This window comes from Cylas formicarius, unplaced genomic scaffold (assembly GCF_029955315.1).
Source record: "Cylas formicarius isolate icCylForm1 unplaced genomic scaffold, icCylForm1.1 PGA_scaffold_2__14_contigs__length_35257938, whole genome shotgun sequence".
Classification (NCBI taxonomy): domain Eukaryota; kingdom Metazoa; phylum Arthropoda; class Insecta; order Coleoptera; family Brentidae; genus Cylas; species Cylas formicarius.
The window spans coordinates 14,263,927-14,278,753 of record NW_026844319.1 but is presented as its reverse complement, the minus strand read 5'-3'; the positions used below and the strand labels follow the sequence as shown (position 1 = coordinate 14,278,753).

The 14,827-nt window shown below is 35.9% G+C and overlaps 1 protein-coding gene and 1 long non-coding RNA gene across 12 annotated transcripts in view; one reads left to right on the top strand and one right to left on the bottom strand.

The window, feature by feature from the left end:
- The window catches only part of LOC132697680 (potassium voltage-gated channel protein Shaker), a 293,335-nt gene that overhangs the window by 232,708 nt on the left and 45,800 nt on the right, over positions 1-14,827 (top strand). The gene's annotated exons all lie outside the window — the stretch shown is intronic.
- On the bottom strand, positions 8,798-11,035 carry LOC132697681 (uncharacterized). 2 transcript variants are annotated; one of them, XR_009618284.1, is made up of 6 exons: positions 10,739-11,035; positions 10,413-10,688; positions 9,742-10,249; positions 9,514-9,651; positions 9,307-9,435; positions 8,798-9,254 (listed from the first exon to the last, which is right to left on the bottom strand). It is a non-coding gene; the product is annotated as an uncharacterized LOC132697681 (long non-coding RNA). The 2 variants fall into 2 exon arrangements; XR_009618283.1 differs by having other exon boundaries at positions 9,307-9,651.

The window sequence follows — 14,827 nt, the reverse complement described above, 5'->3', positions numbered from 1 at the left end:
GTTATAAATGTTTACCGACCTGTTTAGACCCAAGCAGCACTTCTCAGAAAAAAAAAATGTCATAAGATAAATGAGGAATGAATTCGTTAAGTTGTTTCAGTTCAGTTTAGTTCACGCAAAAGCTGAATTTCTTAAAGGTGCTATTTATTAAAACGCAACATTTATGTTGTAGCAGCCACCTGACGAACGCTTTTATTTCTTTCGTCTTCAACATGACCTAGGACAGACACTTCTGTAGCTTCGTCTCTTACTGAACATTTGCGTTAGTGTTTTTTGTTACAAACAGACTTAGTGGCTTCAAACTTTTGAATTTACCTACCAATGAAGCAGTGTCCAAGTGTGGGTCCGGTTGAACAGCATTAAGTATTCGAGCAGCTTCTTTAGCACAGCTATTACTTTTTTAAAAATTAATAACTTTTCGTTAATAAAATCGATTCACGACTGTTACTCCAGAATTTCAAAGTTTAAAGAAAAACATTTGTTAAAAAATAATTAAAAAAAAAAACAACACAAACTTTTCAATACCCTCAAACTTTTTTCCACCTGACCCACATTTTCTAAAGTCGGTATTATTTGCATTGACATAGTCGTTGAAAAATACCAAGAGAGAAGGTATGGTCTGTTCATAGATATAAGAAAGTGACCAATTGCTTTTGAATGGGATTATCCAAGGGTGACAATTAACATACAATGCAACAAGATTATTACCTAAAGTTTCGGAATTTAAATTCAGGTAAAATTGTGGTCCGCAATAGAAAATAATTTGGTGCCTGTGTTCAATATTCTTTGGTTTGGTATACTACTTAGTTTAAGTTTATTAGTAATCATTTTTATTTCGTGTGTAATACAGCGTGTGTTGAATTGTGTACGAATTATGCAAAATATGTAGTGAATCTCAGGAGATGCTCCCGCCCAAATGTAGAAAACACTATTCTATTGAGAATAAGGAAGTTATAAACAATGTTTATTTGACTCTCATGGAACGTGGTGCCAGCAAGCAAGCATCTTTAGAAGAAACGGCCACATTGACGAAAATTCCAATATCAACTGTATGGAAAATTGTGAATAATCCCATTTCAGCGAGGAAAAAAAGAAACGATGCTGACATTTTCTCCAGTGTAGATGAAAGTGATCAAGATATAATACGGAGTAAAATTTACCAGTTATACGAGGAACAAAGCGTACCTACATTAGATATCTTAATTAGGAGGCTTGAAAAAGATGAAACCGGTGTTAAATGTGGCAGAACTACCTTATGGAAGTGTATTCAACACATGGGTTTTAGATTTTAAAAAATTAACAAAAGGTAAGTTTTAATGAAATCTTTTAGAATTCGGAAATGGCGACTGGAATAACAAAGGCCAATTATTTACTTGGATGAAACCTGGTTCGACACTTATGATACCGCGGAAAAGGGTTGGGTTGACTCAACTGATAAGTGTAAAACAAACGCGCCATCAAATGGATTCCAAATAGACTTTCTCTGTCTGCGAAAAATATTAAAGATCCTTCTCTGAATTAACATGAAGACACCACCGCTGATTTATTGGAAAGTTGGTTTAAAAACAAACTAGTTCCAAACATTGCTCCTAATAGCGTAATTGTAATGGACAATGCAAGTTATCACAGTAGACAGTTGACTAAAACCCCTTCCTCATGTGACACAAAAGCAACAATCCAAAACTACATGTATAATAAGGACATTTATTTTCACGAAGATTATACCAAAAAGCAATTAATTGAGGTTTTACAAAGCTTGAACCTACAAAAGGAATACGTCTGTGATAATTATGCAAAAAATCTAGGGCATACAGTTTTAAGGCTTCCATCTTACCACTGTATATTTAATCCCATTGAACATGTTTGGCACCAACTGAAATCTGCCATTCGTCGTAACAATGTTTTTCCCTGTGTTAACTCCAATGTCCTCAAACTTATAGAAACCGAAGTTTTTAACATCCCTCCACAAAGTTGGGCCAATTCTGTTAAACATATAGAAAAAGCAGAACAATCGTATATCCATATTGCAAATAATATAGAACAAATAATAATTAGAACAGGCGATGATAGCGATAGTGATACTGATATATTATGTGAATAATTTTAAGTAATTTAAGTATGTAGTAAAAATAATTTGTAATTTTATATTAGATTTAAATATAAATACATACATAAATAAATAAATATTGTTTAGTATATTTCCTAACGAAACCTCAAGTAATTAAATTCTAAGCAAAGTACGGACCTGTTCAGCTATATTTCATTCTTACAGCTTGCCCGGGTCTTTCCTTAATTCGTATCTGTTAATCACTTCCTTATATCTATGAACAGACCATACCTCACTGTTTTACCTGCTTCCACTCGTATACTAAGAATGGCAAAACTTACCCATTTACCTACCAGTGTTCTGCTATGTTGTATACTAGACAGAAATAGCACCAATTACCGGATAATTACAGTAGTTTCCACTACAAAACAGGGTCGTATTTTTGAAAAACTGCTGCCGAAACTCGAAAGGCCGTCTTTAATTATTATGGTGGATAGTGGATAATGCACGATATCATTCTAGGTTTAGTGAAAGTATGCCAAATGCAATGACGAGAAACGAATAAATTATCAATCGACTGATTAGTAAACGGATTAATTACCCAGAAAATGGTCTAAAATTGTCAAAAATTACAAAACAAACTTGTCGTATGCTACAGACAAAATAATTGCTAAAATGGGGCATAAAGCTTTAAGGTGGCAACCATTCTATATTTAATGATACTACAGTAATAGTATCTTTTTGGAAGGCAGCTCTCCAGACAGTTACCAAAGAAAACTGGAGCAGTTGTATAACACATACAGAAAATATAATAAAAGAATACTAGGAAAAAGAGATAAAAAAAAGGGATTACTTGATATAACAGTTCCACCACTTGTTATTGAAGTTATGAAGATGTTTCGTCGTAAATACAAACTGAATATAGTTTACTTGTATGTTTACTCTTGGAAAATTATATTTTATACGATTTGATATATATTTTTTTAAGTTTCCGATTTTTTTGATATTGTTTTAATTTTTATTGCATGGACAAAGTTTTCAGACAATAGTTTAATTAACAAACTATCATAATTTTTTCTTGTAGATTCACCTACTTAAATATTCGCATATCTTTAAGGAACACGCTGATCTATTATTAATAGAGAATACATGAATCCATCTCTGAGTATGGGCGTACTATTTAATTTAATATATGCCAACTGATTCTGTCTCCCATACTCCCAAATAATATAATCGTGATCATTAGTGACGGTTGCCTTGCATTGATCAGATAGACATTTAGAAACAACATTTCTTGAAGTATTAGTGGAAGCAAGATGAACAAGCTATTTTATTCTGTCTGGTATTTTGTTACCGACTATGCCATCACAAATCGTACCGATTATAATTAAATGTTGAACATATGTCAGCTCCTAAAGAAGGAGCTATTAACGAAGATTTTGAAATAGTCAAACTGTGGTTTGTTTTGAAAATAAATTAACGTGTTTTAGGAATTTGCAAGTAAGTTTTAAAGATGTAAAACAATTTGGATATCTCAACAACTAATCGACTACCTTTTAAAAGTTTAGCTTATTCGTAAGGATGTAACAGAGACTTTTAAATTGTAAGAGTAAATCTCACCCCTTGAAGAGTAAGCCATCCACTAAAGCTTAAAATAGCCAAAACGTGTGCCTCTTGCAAATAGGATCTATGTATTTCAGCGTTTTTATATATTTTTAAATACTTCTCTAGAAAATCAAGGTGGATCCGTTTATATTTTACGCCCTGCAAAACGGACTGGAACGAGAAAAAAATTCCAAAAATTTGTCACGCGCGCGGTTCTACGTCACAATCTAAAAAATGTTTTGACGTCAAGATTTCTCCCTCTCTCTCTGACATCATCGCCGCGAAATGTGCGCGTTGTCAATCGACGCGATTACTTACTCCGAATCTATTTTCGCTACTCTTAGTATTGACATTTAGAGTGCCGTACTGGCGGTGGGCGAGTTGTTTTGACAAGAAAGTAAACAAACGGCGTCTTGCGAGGATGTTTTGAAGATTTTGAGTTTGGATTATTTTGATTTTGAACGTAAGCAGGAATAAACACACATGAAGCGCGTATTATGCACTTGGGAAGAGAGAGTTAAGGATCCCACGATTTTCCACCGAATATACCCAAGACAAGCGGGCCCATTCTCCGCATCTTATAACGTTTTGTGCAGAAAATTTTTTCACTTCCTCACTTTTATTTCACTTGATAGCGCAATCTGTAATAAACCATGACGAGGTTTCCTTAGTTATCACAAAAAGTACTGCAAAATTGGTGAAAAATTGCTACAGTTTCTTACCTATATTCCTAAATAACTAAATTCAAAAATAAGTCACATGAGCATCTCCAACCAATCAAACCCCTAAACATTTTCAATGATTGTTTCTGCGGTATTTAATATTTCAATTCGACAAATTTACATTTTATTACTTGAAATTTGGTATAGCTTTTCCATTATAGGCGTAGGCAAACTTTATGAAAATGAAATTAATTTCGTCCCCTGTTGTAATTCAGATATTAATAAATAATATATAAAATAAATAACCTTATCCTTTTTAACCACTCACCATTGTAACTGATGGATTGCCCTTCATTATTCTTATTATTGATTAACCTTCTATCTGGACACTCAGTACGATATGCCTATTAAAGTAGATTGGAGAGGAGACAAAAGTTCAGGTTATTATAACAACCACACTGAACTAGATGAGCTTCGAATAAGTTATCTCATTGACTCACCTAATTCACATTCAGGCTTAAATTTCGTTGTTCAATAGACAATTTTCTAAATCTTCTAGAATTCTGAGATTTTATTTAAAGATGGCTAAGATCCCCACTCGTTAAATTGTAGTCAACATACTTGTGATGAATGAAATTCGTGTGTTTATTTAAGTCCATTCCACGGTTTATTAACGATGGAAATTGGCCGATTCTCGTCGACAAAATTTAGCTACACGTCCTTCCTTCCTAAAATAACTTTCTGTCTTTATTTTGGGATGATCTGTTATCGACAGGCAAACGATTAATAACCGGAGTGGTTGTAAACCACGGGATTGATGTGTTTGATGATTTCCGAAATTTTCCACACGTTTTTCAAATAATTATTTCGAAATATACAGATACAATAAAATTTGGACATTTGAAAATATACAGGGTGAAAAATAGGCGCATACGTTAACAGATTACATTTTGTATCAAAAATTGATATTTAATTGACGGTAACATCATATTTGTCGTTATTTTTAAAAAATTTCAACATGACATAACCATTGGTGCTGCTGGTGTTTTTTTTTTTTGGTAATAATAATAATAATTGTATAGAATTATTTCAATGTTTCAAAGTTATGTGAATAGATAAATCGAAATAGTGCAATAATAATTAACAAACGTTGATATTTTCCATAGATATGCGACTATGGATTTAAGATTTTAATTTTTTAATATTTTGATATCTCTGTGTGTCATTTTTCAACCAATTATAAAATTTCATGCAATTTTGTGTGCTTACTTTTAAAAATAAAATGCATTGCAGTAACCGTTAAAAGTGTGTTATTCTTAAATTTCACGCTACATGACTCTAAATATTCTCTGCAGAATACCTTTTTCATGTTTCTTCCACCTCCATTCAAGATAATGCCATATCTATCTAACGTGAGGTTCGAAAGTAGAGTGGTTAAGTGCTAATTAAGCTTTCAATCTCCCCGCAATTTGACTGACATATTCATTCTATGATAATTTATTATCTAAAATAATTTGGTGCCATTTTCCATTCATTGTGTATCAAATTCAAATTCCATGACATTTGACACTGGCATTTTCCAATGAGTACGTCCGCAAATGATGAAACGAATTTCTGAATTCAAATAGAAGGAGTTAATATACGACAATATTTATGATTCTAGTAATTATGAATTTATCACTTTTTTACTTAATTAATTTCAGATTCATTTTATAACAGGTACCATTTTAAGAAAATATCTCCAGTGTTACTGGTTATGATTAAGTGAAATTTTATTTGTCAAAATTGGTAGAATTACAAGACAAGGAAGTAAATATAATTTTCAAATGTTCCCAGTTTAAATCTCATGCATTTTGTAAAGATTATACACTTTTTTAATTAAAAATGATACAGACATCTATTTTTTTAAATTACAAATGTATTACAATAAGCACAAAACAGTTTCAAAATAGAAATGGGACTAGGGGGAACTTTGTTAATCCGCTCCTAATAAATAGCTTATGTTACCATGTTTTTTAAAAGAAGATGCTAACCTATCAGTCGTGCCATACCAGGAGGACATGACTTCGCATGTTTTTTAAGTTTATTTCAGTGAAATGATAAAGTAGCTTTGGGTTAATTCAGCAAGCTATCATTATCGACTGGTTAACCACCAAAAACATTGAATTTAAAGATTATTTAATAAAGAATGACCAATTACAGTATAGCAAATTTTGCTTTCGGTATATAAAATACGCCGTGGTAGATATAGCAGGAAAACACAGTGTAGCTGTGCTGCGCACTTTTTTTATAATTTAATTACTGTATAATGTAATATCACTCTCCCAAGATGGGTTGTTTAAGGTGCAATGAAATTTCGGGTTTCGAGGTTATATTGTTTGCTTAAAGGTATATAAAGAATATGTAAGCATGTTTAATTTGTTCAGGTATATTTGTACCATTTGATATAATATAGCTCAAACTTGTTGCTTTTATTATTTCACCATAGGTGTCGCTGTTTATAATGAAAAATAAATTTCAGAATAAAGCTACTAAGAAAATGTATGGATTGATATTTCGGAAGTATGGGGCCATTATATTTTCAATCAATATATTATTCTGTTAGAGAAAGTTCAAAGGAAATTTGAAAATTTTCTAGCTTTTAAGTGTGATGTGTGATCACCAATTATCCGGTTGGCATCTTCAGGGCTGGAACTAATTGGCATTCTACTCTGTACCTGCTTATATAATGTTATCGCGGTTTAGATTATTTGGTTGATTTCTATGGATTATCGGATTTTTGTTTGGTAAAAGAATTGATTACGTGCAAGAATTTTAGTTTAATCTTCTTTGGTGAATCGAAGAAGAAGAAGTGGTAAATATAGTTTAAACATTATCTTGGTTGAGAACTTTTGATATGTGGTCAGTAATGTTTTGAACGTAAGGAATGACCACAGTGGAAAGTGTGCGGTTGCTTTCGGGCTCATTTTCTTTGGGAGGTTGTGATTAAATGTGGGAGAAGAACAGATTTTTGGGCCGGGTGGTGATGTGTTAAGCTATTGGCCTTTGTGCGTAGATCTATAAGCTGAATGACGCAATTTTAGGTGTGATTTTATTAATAAGATTAATAAGAATATCTAAGAATAGGAGAGTAAAGTAACAAAAAAAGAAGAAAGGTGTCATCAACGTATCGTTTCCATGGTTTTGGTTTTAAATTTGCGATGACTGTTAAGGATGAACCCATAACTATTCCTAATATTTGACCGTTAGAAGAAAAATATGTTTCAAGCAAGGCATTTTTCAATTAAGATGAGAGGGAAGATTTGATTCCAAATTCCTGAATTTTAATATATCTCAAATAATGCTCAGGGTTTCAGGAATTGGGACTTTAGTAAACACTCTACGTCGAAGTAACCAGAATATCGTTTGGAATCCCAAAGACTTGTAAATAGATAGATAGATAGATATCAACGATTGTTTCGTTTCAGGTGATTATTTTAGGTGCGTTATTTTTTTTTATTTTAAGTCTTGTTTGCTTTTTTTAATATTTTATTGTTTTTTGTTGTATATATTCGGTGTTTTTGTTATTTATCATTATTATTATTATTATTATTATTATTATTATTATTATTATTATTATTATTATTATTATCATCATCATCACCGCTGGCGTAAGCGGACCACAAGCTACTGAGTGCTCTCTCCACGTGTCTTCCCTAAAATCGTAGTTAAAGTTCAAATTAAATCTTCAAAAGTGTTTTACTAATAACATAAGTGTGGTGTGAACTACAGTACTTATTGGTGTCATTGAAATCATTCTTTATTACGCGTATAAACCGATCGGTTTATTTCCTTAGGATCACCCACCTTTTTTTGCCTTTCGGAGAGCGCGTGAAAAGGTTGTTTCCGCCCACGGTTCGTAGAAAACTTATTGTACAGTTCGGATCCGATTGTTTTCGGTTTTGTGCTAAATAACTTAAACTGACGTATAGCAATGGTGCAAAAAGCCTGTAAGCGCTGTGACGGTGTTGCTGGCACGGGTCTGAAGTGCATCGTCTGTGGTGTTCTAATGCACAAGTCTTGTGCCAAAATATGTAAATTCGTTAAAATTCTGCAGGATGATAAAATAGACTGCTGCACATATGACCCTCGTGTCGTCGACAAGACCGCTGGGCCCTCCACCGCCTCCACTGAATCCGCCACTGTGGACGCAGGGAATACCAGCGACCAGCCGTTGGCTGATCACATATCCAGTAACCATCTCACTGAAATACGGTATCTGAAAGAGCTGCTCAAACAAAAAGATGAAACAATACGTTACCAGTTAATGGTTATTAATTCCCTTCAAGATCAGATGGCTATGTTAAAGAGAGAGTCCGCATCCCATGTCTGCCCGGTTCTTCCCGTTGTTGTCGGCGGGGCACGTAATCCAGGCACTAAACTTGATGTGCCGGCTGACGGGTGGAGGAGAACTACACCCCCACAACAAAGATTAACCGAATCGACTGTTGGTGGTGCTCTACACGAGGCTACAGTGCGGAATAAGTGCAGCGAGATCATCAGCTTGACCTCCAGCGACAACCTTGTTCCTGGTTCCGGTCCTGCCAGTGATCTCCGTCCACCCCAAACAAAAGTGGAGAGACCACCTCGTCCCAAGCTCACTTCCAGACCTCAGCCGATAGTGGGCAGTCTTAAAGACCCTGCGTCCTGTAAGTTACAGGTAGCAACCAGAAGGACACAGTTCCACATCTCCAAGATGCATCCGACGACTATGGTTGCGGAGGTTCAAGTGGAGCAAATTCGATCCATGTTCCCTGAAAGTTATGCATCTTTCAAGTGCACGGTGTTGGACGCTGACTCAGAGAAGATTCTTAATCCTTCCATTTGGCCCACTGGAGTGCTCGTGAATCGTTTTTTCGGTCGGCGTGCTTCGGGGCAGCAACCCAAGTAATAAAGGTACTCTAAGTATTCTTAGCTTAAATATTCATGGTCTCTCTAGTAAAATTGACTTACTCAACGGTTATTTGCTGGATAAAAATGTAGATATTCTCTGTCTATCTGAACACTTTGTCTGTGATGAAGAACTTTTAAAATCAATATGTGTAAATAATTTTCTATTGAAAAGCTTTCGATGCCGTCAGACTGCGGTCAGAGGGGGCGTATCAATTTATAGCAAACACAAAGTCAACTGTAGAACTTTAGATTTAGATAAATACTCACTAGACATCCATGCCGAATTTTGCGGCATTGAATTAACCCACAAAAATACTGTAGTTATCAATGTATATAGATCGGGGAGCCACGGCGACCCTTATCTATTTATATCCAGGCTAGAACTTCTTTTAAATGACCTCTACTCTAAGAAGAGAAAACTTATTATTACAGGTGACTTTAATATCAAATTCAACCTGACTTCAAATGCTCTAACGATGGATTTTGTCAACTTACTTGCCACCTTTGGAATCTCCCCTAGTGTCGCTGACCATACCCGTATAACTGAAACTACGTCAAGTTGCATTGATAATTTCCTTGTCAATATATCCCCCACTCTGTTCACTGCGGGCAGTGAGGATCCAGCACTCTCTGATCATTCCGCTGTTTTTATGGAATTACACTTTGATGTTTCCTCTGTGCACGATGACCATATTCAATTCAGACCAATTACCCAGGCGGGTCTGAATAACCTCTGCACAAGTTTTGAGAGCACCGATTGGGAACCTTTTATTAATACTAACGCCGATCCGACCAACTCAACAAAAGAACTGCTTCATATCTTCACCGCCAATATCCAGAATCACTTTAAAGTCGTAAAGCGCAGTAATTCCTTCCGTCCCCCCGTGGTCTGGTTCAATCGTGACCTCAAACTTATGAGGGATCACGTGATGCTTTTAAAAGCCAAGTGTCGAATATTTTCCCCACGCGACAGTTGGGCTGAGTATAGACTGGCTAATGCTAACTACAAAAGAATGATCAAAGAAACAAAATCCAAGGCATATGCCAATTTTATAACTAGAGCCAGCAACATGAGCAAAAGTTGTTGGACCTTGATTAACCATGAAACTAACAGAGCCTCAAAGGCTATACCCAACTCAATCACACCCAACGAATTTAACTCTTACTTCTCCAATGTAGTAAATGACCTAGTATCATCCATTGGGAAATCCAGTGACCCATATGTGTACCTTACGAAAACACCCTCTCCGTGTAAATCTTTCTTCTTAAGCCCGGTCTCTGAGAGTGAGATGTATGGCATTATTATGGGTCTAAACAACTCAAGTTCTACCGATTGCTTCGGCTTAAATTCAAAAATATTGAAACACACCATTGAGTACATCGTGGGTCCCCTGGCAGCCATAACGAACGCAGTGTTTTCGAGTGGCGTATTTCCTTCGGATCTAAAACTTTCAAAAATAATTCCCATTCACAAAAAAGACGATCAACATACACCAAATAACTTTAGGCCCATTGCAATTACCCCTATATTCGGTAAAGTCATTGAGAAAGCCCTGAAGGCTCGCCTGTCACTGTTTTTTGAGGAAAATAAACTTCTGTGTGAATCGCAGTTTGGCTTTCGTGAGGGGAAATCCACGACCCATGCACTTATGCACTTTGTGAACAGTGTGGTGCGGGGTTTCGATGCTGGCGACGTATCAAAGGCACTTCTGTACGACCTTACGAAAGCGTTTGACTGCGTCGATCACGATGTGCTCTTAAACAAATTAAAATTTTATGGCGTCAGAGGTATCCCTCTAAAGTTAATAAACTCGTATCTTAGTAACAGGTTTCAGTATGTTGAGTTTGGTGGAGTGTCGAGTGATGATGCTCTTCCAGTGAGCTGCGGTGTCCCACAGGGCTCGGTTCTTGGGCCGTTGCTCTTCATCATTTATATAAACGATCTGCCATTGTCCGTGCCAGATGCGAATGTCACCTTGTTTGCTGACGGCACTGCCATTCTGTTAACAGCTAAGCATCAACGAATGCTTAGTGAAGATGTCAGCGTAGCAACAAATGTTCTCCAGCAATGGTTTTCTGCAAATAACTTAGTCCTCAATAAACAAAAAACTCAAGAACTTACCTTCTCCTGCAGTAAAGTCGACTATCTGTATCAAAATAATATAACCCTCTTGGGATTCGTAATTGACAGGACTCTGTCATGGTCAGCCCAGATTCATGAGGTCTGTGCAACGTTGTCTCGGCGACTGTTCCTACTGAGACATCTCAGCCATTGTCTAACCCCGGCGGCCCTTAGGATAGCCTATTTTGGGCTTTTTCATAGTGTGCTGTCTTATGGCATTGTGCTTTGGGGTGGGGTTGGATATACGGAAAGAGCTTTTCGTTTGCAAAAGAAGACTGTGCGGGTCCTCTGCGGTGCCAACGCGATTGCCCACTGCAAGCCCATTTTCTCTGACTTCCAGGTTATGACGCTGCCTTCTACTTATATATACCGATCCATCCTGTATATTCACGAAAACGCGGATGTCTATGGGACACTTGGCAATAGACATGAGTATAATACTAGGTATGTTGACATGATCACCCCACCTCACTCCAGACTGACGTCCTCACAAAACAATAAGATTAATGTTAAACTGTATAATGTTCTCCCAAATAATATAAAAAATCTACCATACAGACAATTTAAAAAGAGAATGAAAAGTTTTTTTACTGATAATCCTTTCTATGATATTAATGAATACTTGGAGTTGATCAAACATACTACACTTGAATAGACCACTGCGTTAGTGTGTTAGTTCTCAAAAATTGTACAACCTTTTATATTATATATATAAATTCTTTTGTATTGTTAACCTTTGACGTACCATTTGTTGTTTTTGTGACGTATCTGAATGGCCAATAAATTCTATTCTATTCTATTCTATTCTATTGTTGTTGTTAAAGACAATTTCTATTGGAGAATGCATTCTGTACTGCAGATGAATACATCCGTGTTGGGTCACGAGTGTCTCCATAGTACAAATTGGAATTTTTTTAGCTAATTCTTGTTTAGTTTGAATGTTCAGTATATGTCTATCTGCTAATTATGTTGCTCTTCATGTATGTTATTAGAATATTTGCGTTAATTCATTATCATTCATAGTTGTCACTTGCCATTTGTTGTCCTTGTAATGTATTTAATGGCCAATAAAGTCTAAAATCTATTATTATTATTATTATTATTATTATTATTATTACTATTATAAGTTCCATCCACTGCATGGCTTACAAAACCAACTGAAGAAGCGCCCTGGTCGGTCTACCGTATTTTCGCAAGGCAGAACAAAATGTCCACAATACTTATTACTTATTAGTTAGAATTTGTTGGCGTCCGCGAAAACGCGGTTATCAATTTCGAAGAGGCCCTTCGGTATTTAAAAGAGCACCAAACGTGCTTAAGTGCCGGACCCGGCTAATTACCGTCAAGTGAACATAAGTGCACCTCGCGTCATCATCCCCCGTTGACATTTAAAATTAGATTCTGAAGCCTCGTCTTTGCGATAAATTTGAAAAGTGATCGTCGAACGTGCTGCCAGTTTTTTCGCGAGATGACCAACGGCAGGACGTGTCTTCTTCACGTGAACTGAACACCGGTTGCGAGGATGATGATGTGGCGGTATTATATAGATTGTTTTATAAAGTAAGTGTCCCGAATTTCCAAAAGCATTTTAGAATGAAACCTTATCTTAGAACCTGCAAACAAAAAAAAACCTAAATATTGTTGCTTGGATTCGCTTGTTTCTTACTTTTAAAATGTTCTATTCAGAGTGTTTTAAAGCAAATGCCAAAAATTTAGGGGGTGATTCCTTGTTTAAAATAAAGAGTAGTTTGTTAAATAAACGTTGGGTCAAAAGCCAACCATTAGAAAGATATCATTTTACAAATGTGACGGAAAAGTAAAGGGTTTATTTTCGATCTTAACAATAAACAAGTATAAAAACAAACTTTCTGCGTATTTTTTGAAATGAGTGGAGGGAATTTAACTATACTACCCCCGTCATTCATCATAACTAAATTTAAGGTAAAAAAAATTGCAATGCAAATATGCAATCCAATGTAATGTAATTAATCTACTACTCTTTAATCAAAATAATTATAAAGGGTGATTCAATAAGGGTTTCCACATTAAAATAATAAAAAAAAACTCGGAAGAATATAAAAATATACAAACATTTTTATTTGCCATTTTAGATTAGTGTATTTTAATTAGGTATGAAAGATGATGTCATTCAAATGACCCCCGCGACCCATGTGGCATGACGTAATTCGTGTATTGAAATTTCCTATCACTTTTTGACACAATTCAGGTTCTATGCCGGCTATTTCGCGTCTAATCTCCTGTTTCTGCTCTGGAATGGTGTTTGGTTTATCTCTATACACTCTACTTTTTAGATACCCCCAAAAAAAAAATCTAGGGGAGTAAGATCACATGATCGCGGCGGCCAATTGATATCGCCGTTACATGAGATAATCCGACCAGGAAACTTGCCCCGCAGCAATTGCATCCTTTCTCTGGATGTGCGACAAGTGGCTCCATCCTGTTGAAACCACAAATCTTCAATGTTCATACCTTCCAACTGCTCCCAGGAAAAATCAGATATCATGTTTCGATAGAGAACACCATTAACCGTAACAGCGTTCTCCGCATTATCCTCGAAAAAAAAAGGGCCAATTATTCCTCCGCACCAAACAGTCACTTTTTGAGGATGCATTGCTTTTTGAACAATCTCTCTTGGATTTTATAATCCCCAAATACGAGCATTGTGTTTGTTTACAAAGCCACCAATGTGAAAATGTGCCTCATCGCTAAAGATGATTTTCGTTGAAAAATGAACCCCTTGCTCTCGTATCCATTCTGCAAACACGCGGCGCTGTTGATGATCACGAGGTTTCAACTCCTGAGTTATTTGGACTTTATATGGGTGTAGATGCAAGTCTTTTGTTAAAATTCGCTGTGTGGTTGAATACGTAAGGCCCACTTGCTGCGATCCATTACGAATCGATGTATTTGGATCTTCGGCTACACTTTCGCGAACAATGGCAATATTTTGATCTGACCGACCTGCACGAGCACGTTGAGAGACTTTGAGGTTAGTTACAGATCCAGTTTGCTCACATTCCAAATTGTCCTCTCAGAAGGTCGATTTTGCACGCCGAAAAATTCACGTAGAGCCCGAAATGCATTTTTTCTTGATTGACCATTTTCATAATAGGCTTGCACAATTTTTACACGTTGTTCAGTCGTATATTGCTCCATGACTATTCTGTTTATGTTTTGAGGTTAGAAATCTCATATGATAATAAGCAAATACAGTGGCGTTTCAAAAATATTTCAGATTGTAATGTGGAACCTCTTATTGAATCACCCGTTATATACTACGCATAGAGGGTTGAAGCTATTTTACCAAGAGATTTCGAACAATGATCTTGCCGAATATATCGATGATCCTTTTTTTTTTGTTCAAAGATAATTTTTTCCGACGTAGCTAGTTCACGTTCACAGCAGGCATGTTGCAGATAATCCCCATTCACTAATAGA